This window comes from Musca domestica, unplaced genomic scaffold (genome assembly GCF_030504385.1).
Source record: "Musca domestica strain aabys unplaced genomic scaffold, Musca_domestica.polishedcontigs.V.1.1 1, whole genome shotgun sequence".
In the NCBI taxonomy this organism is placed as follows: Eukaryota; Metazoa; Arthropoda; class Insecta; order Diptera; family Muscidae; genus Musca; species Musca domestica.
In genome coordinates this window covers 21066321-21072320 of record NW_026712114.1, presented here as the reverse complement: position 1 = coordinate 21072320, position 6000 = coordinate 21066321, and positions in this window count along the sequence as shown.

The following is a 6000-nucleotide window of genomic DNA, read 5'->3' as shown; positions in this document are numbered from 1 at the left end:
CAAATAGAAAGGGTCTACCTTTTCTAACAGAAAGAGATCGTGTGTTGATGGAAATATTGAGATATTCCAAATCTGAATGCAATCGGATGTTATTTTCGCGTTTTATGAGCTTCATGGATATTCAAAATTGTTGACCCTTTGTAGAGAAGGTACCAGAAGGAGTGGACCGATATATCAAATCTTCATAGCACATCTTGTGTTGGTAGAAATAATGGGATGTGTAAAATATGAAGAGAATCGGATATTTATTACGGATTTTATGATCGTTTTGGCTATTCAAAATTGTGACCTTGCGTGGGGGAGGTACCAGAAGGAATGCTCCGAAATCTACCATCTTTATAACAGATCTTGTCTTGACGGAAATATGGATAAGTTCCAAGTCTGGATGTAATCGGATGTTAATTTCGTGTTTATGATGGGGGAACTACCGGAAGGAATAGTCCTATCTCTACCGTCATTATAACAGATCTTGTGTTGACAAAAGTATTGAGATGTGCCAAGTCTGAGTGAAATCGAATGAATATTTAAAATTTTTACCCTTTTGTGGGAGGAACAAGAAGGAATGGACCCATATACTCTTTCTCCGCGCCAGACCTTTGGTTAATAAAAATTTTGTGATTTGTGTATTTTGAAGACAATCGGACTGTTACATCACATTTTATAAGAGTTAAAATTATTCAGAATTTACACCCATTGTGGGGGGGTACTTGATGAAGGGAACCGATATTTTCCATTTTCGCACCTGACCTAGCACTGATGCAAATAATAGGATTTGCAAAGTTGGAGCAAAATCGGATGTTCCTTTCTCCGTTTGTGCATATTTTTATACCTACAACACTATATGTTGGGGTATTATAAGTTTGATTGGCCCAAAAATTATGTAACACCTCGAAATATTGGTTTCCCACATAGGAAAGTATATATGGATCTTCCTAGCTCGCCGAGCTGAGTCGATCTAGCTATGTATGTCCGTCCGTCCGTCTGTCCGTCTGTCCATGTTAATTTGTAATCACTCTACAGGTCGCAATTATGGCCCGATCTTCACGAAATTTAGAATGGAGGTGGGTCTGGGGTCAAAATAGAACCCCATTTCTTTTGGAGATGAACGCCAAATGTTTAGGGGTTGAAATGGACCAAATACTGAAAAAATGTCGGATTTTGCAGTAGCTATACAGGTCGCAATTATAGACCAATCGACGCGGAAGCTAGAGTTTAGGGCGGGGAAGAAGCCTACCAATTTGGGTGGTCATCGGATAATATTTAGCGGGTAAAATAGACCATATCTCTTGTGTTGAAAAAATTCAAAATTTTTCATTAAACCGCGAATATTTTAAATCCCGGCGAAATCATAAAGCCATCACAAGGTTACTTCTGACCTTTACATTGATGTTCTTATCCAACAAATCGGATATATAGCAAAATATGTGCGATATATAGGTCTATCAAAGGAGATATGCTTGAAAGATCTCTTATATGTCGAGAACGGCTGAACTGATTTCGACAGTTCTCATTAATTCAGAATGGCCCCTTGGCAGGAAAGAAAAAACGTCTAAAAAAATCGCATAAAAATATCTCTCTAAAGATGAAAATATTGATTTTGTCACAGATCGCATTTATGGTCCGATCCTTACGAAATTTAGCATGGGGACAAGATGAGGGTCAGAATAGAAGCCTTCTCTTTTTGGAGAGGATCGCCATATATTTAGGGGTTGAAATGGACCAAAAAACTGCAAAATTGTCAGCAGGTCGTAATTATCGGCCAATCCTCACGCACATTTGAATGAAAGTTACCGCACATTGCAAAAGCCAAGCATTTTTGATGGCCATCCAAAAATATTCAATGAGTGAAGGAGTTTGCCAACGTTTATAGACAAAATAGGAAAATGTCCATTCCAGTGACTTTTTGGAGAATTCACAAATACAGGAAAGACGCACTTCCGACTATTTTGTTAACGCTAATTTCGTTGAAGAATATAGTCAAATGTCTGTATCTCATATAGATGTGTTTCAGTCAAAAACCAATAATAAATGTTAATCTTTTGCCACTTCTGAGAGATTATAGGTCTTTGGGAAATATTGGTTCCAGATCTAGGAAGACCATTTACGTGCAACATCTACCAATAAATTGGAAATGAGCAAATTAGTTTAAGTTGCTATTATTCGAAAATTAGAGAACGGAACCTGATGGGTTTCTTTTATTATTTGTCAGAACATCTTGTGGAATTCTTTCGAGTATCTCGCATACATAAACTGTATCGTTTATTATAGTGTTGTAGGGTATTCAACTGTCGGCCCCGCTCGACTGTAGCCTTTGCTTACTTGTTTTTTTTTTTTTTTTTTTTTTTTTTTTTTTTTTTTTTTTTTTTTTTTTTTGAAAATTTCGACCTTTTGTGGGGGAGGTACAAGAAGGAGTGGACCGATATTACCCATCTATAAACTCGATCTAAGTTTGATAATAATATTACTATGTACCAAGTTTGAATCAAATCGGATACTCCCTTCGAAAGTTATCGTGTACCCCAACCAGATAGACAGGCGGACGGACGGACAACTACAAATGTCCTGAAACGGATTTGATCCAAAGAGGACTAGAATCTAACACCGTTATTTCTATGATACACATTTTTGCCGTGTCAAATGATATATACCCTCTCTAGGCATTTGGTTGAGGATATAAAAATTGAATTTTGTTTTTAAATACTGCAAACTGTATTAACATCGAGGACATACACCTGCCTGCCGACAAAATTGACAGCCTCCATTTACCAATAAAAACAAATATACTCGTCTATAAAACCATTAAATAAATTTGTGCTACATGTCACTTTGGCGAAATGTCACAAGATTCCAATTTGAAACGTGCGTGCAAATAAAAGGATCATTAAACCATACCCCTTTTCGGGTTTTTTTCCTTCTTAAGTATCACTTAACCAAACCAAGCGAAGAATAAAAAATTGGAATTTTGTGACACCAAGCGATTTTGCATGCGACCGACTTCATACAGGTGCAAGAGTGCGTGATTCCGTTACTCACATACTTTATACAATTTGACATTTTTCCCATTAACTGTAGCCCAAATATGTGTGGGTAGTGGAGGTAGTAAGGTACCGAGAGAAAGAGAGAGAGAGCGGGTGGTATAGAGACATATCACCTTCGCAACTCAGATATTTACTGGCACATAAATGCCCGATTTTCTTCTTCATTTTCTTTGTTTTTGGCATTTTGATTTATGCGATGATTTTCCAAACGATTTGCCACCACTTGTCTCCCGGGTTTTCAAAGAATGAGAATGGGGTGGATAGGGCTGCTGATGCTGAAGATGATGATGATTATGACAATGTAAATGTAAAAGACACCAAGTGCCTGGATTCAAGGCCATATGCCGCCTCGTAGCCCAATAACAGTAGCTGGAGTGTGGGTGACAGACATGTGTCGAAATGTCATCTCAAGAATCACCTTAAAAATAATGGCTATAATTTAATATGAAATTCTCTTCGTATGCACACACAGAGACAAAGATGTGTGTGTGTGTAGACACCCATTTACAAATGTCAAAAGCATGCATAGCAGCTCTCAACTCTCGTTTCTATTTAATAACTCTTGATATTTTTGGTACTTCAAAGAAAATTTTGACAATTTAATATCTTATTGTAGATAATTTAAGTTAATTATTACACAAACACACACACACTCGCATACAGGAAAAAAATGTTGTTGCGGTTAAAGAAGTTGATTTTCAGTCGTGGGCATGTAGGTGTGGCATCTATGTGATTTAAGCAATCACTGTGAGCATTTGTGTCTGCCTGCAAAAACGACAACATCGAAATAACCCCCCTCCCACCATTTAATTGAAGTGACAAATTAAAACACGTAGTAAATTTTTTTCTCCACAACATGTTAATCAAATTGCTTCACCACCACAATGTGGATGTATGTCTCATTTGGCGTATACGTAATATCTTGTTCAGCGAAATTGCAGAAAATATTACACATACGTCATGGTGTACCTTGGTATACATGCTATTTGATGAATGACATCTGCTACATTTAAATACTTTTGCATGAAAAAGCAGAAAATGATATGGTGTTGTAAATCGCAAAGAACGCAAAAAACCGACACAGGGTTTTTGGGGAAACATTACACACACATCTGTGTAACATTTCCAGCAAATTATTTATATTTATCTTAAAAGGGTTTAATTTCGTTGTACTCCGACGTCATGGTATTCCAATAAGAGATTTCCTAGCAACCGGGAAATCGAAAAGAAATGTTCTTCGTAATATATTTCGTTCCAATTTAGTCTCTTCCTTGGAGACTAATTGGATTATTTTTAATAGCCTCAGCCATATGCCTTTTATCACTTGATGCGTGTGTCTCATCGAAATAACTGTGTTATACCCTAGGTCTCTTTGTACCAAATCCGTTTCAGGACATTTGGAGTCGATCTAGCGATGTTCGTCTGTCTATCTGGCTGGTGCGCACAATAACTCTAGAAGGGAGTATCCGATTTGAGCCAAACTTGGTACATCGTAATATCTTTGTCAAACTTATATCGAGTTCAGAGATGGGCAATATAGACCAACTCCTTCTGGTACCTCCCCACAACAGCTCGAAATTTAAAAAAAAAATATTTTCTGCAGAGAAAGAGAAAGGATAATCCGATTTGCTCCAACTTTGCAAATCCTATGTCGGTCCAGTCCATCAAGTACCTCGCCCACAAAGGGTCAAAATTTTGAATAATTATTATCTTGAAATACCATACATCATAATATTTTTAGTAACACAAGGTCTGGTGTAAAGTTGGAATACATCGATCCACTCCTTCTGGTATGTCCTCCCAAAAAGGGTGAAAAATATGAATAACCATGAAACTTATAAAGGGCGAAATTAACATCCAAATTCATTCAGACTTGGTGCATTCCAATACTTCCATCTACACAAGATCTGCTCTAAAGATGGCAGAGATCGGACCATTTCTTCTGGTACCTCCCCACAAAAGGTTAAAATTCTGAATAACCAAAAGGTTAATAAAATTAGAAATAAGCATCAGTTTCTCTCAATATTTCACAATTCCCATTATTTCTACTGATACAAGATCTGCTGTGAAAATAGAATAAATCAGTCCACTTCTTCTGGTACCTCCCCCACAAAGGTTCAAAATTTGAAATATTCATGAAGCTCAGAAGATGCGAAATTAACATCCGATTCCATTCAGATTTGCAAATCTCAATATTTCTATCAACACCAGATCTATTATAAGGATGGTAGAGATCGGACCATTTCTTCTGGTACCTCCCCCATATAGGGTTCATAATTTTAAAAGCTTAAAATAACATATGGCAATATTCCATTCTACAAATATTGACAAATGAGCTCGGGGTAAAGCCACTGAAATTCCAAAAAGTGCAAGAATTTACACCCAAAAGAAAGAAAATAGTCTCAAAAGAGCTAAAGAGTTGCTTCGCTTTACCGAAAGTGTTGAACTGCCGAATTTGGTTTTCTTTGATGAGAAAACATTCGTAGTCCAGCAGTTTGATAACAAACAAAATGATTGTCTTTACTTGCCAAAGAGGTCAGCTGAAAATGTGCACCTTCTGTTGGCCACCAGAACTCAAGCGCCGGCCATGGTGATGGTTCGGGCCGATATAACACCCGACTGTCGCTCTCCACTCGAATATTATGGCGAAAAAATTATGGAGGATGCATTAAAGCCTTGGGCATGCAAACATTTTGACAGCCGACTTTGGACATTCCTCGCTTCATTTCCAGCGCACAATGGCCACCAAAATCTCCGGATACCAATCCGTTGTACTATTGTGTTCGGAGTAATTTAAAAAGCAAGGTTGGCTCTAAAAAATACCAAAGTGTCGATCACCTGAAGGAAGCTCTTCGCCGGGAATGGGCCAAAATACCGCAGAGCAACATTCGGGTGGCGTGTGACTATTTCATTGACCGTTTGAAGGCCATAATTCGTGCCAAAGCTGGCCAATTCGAACAAA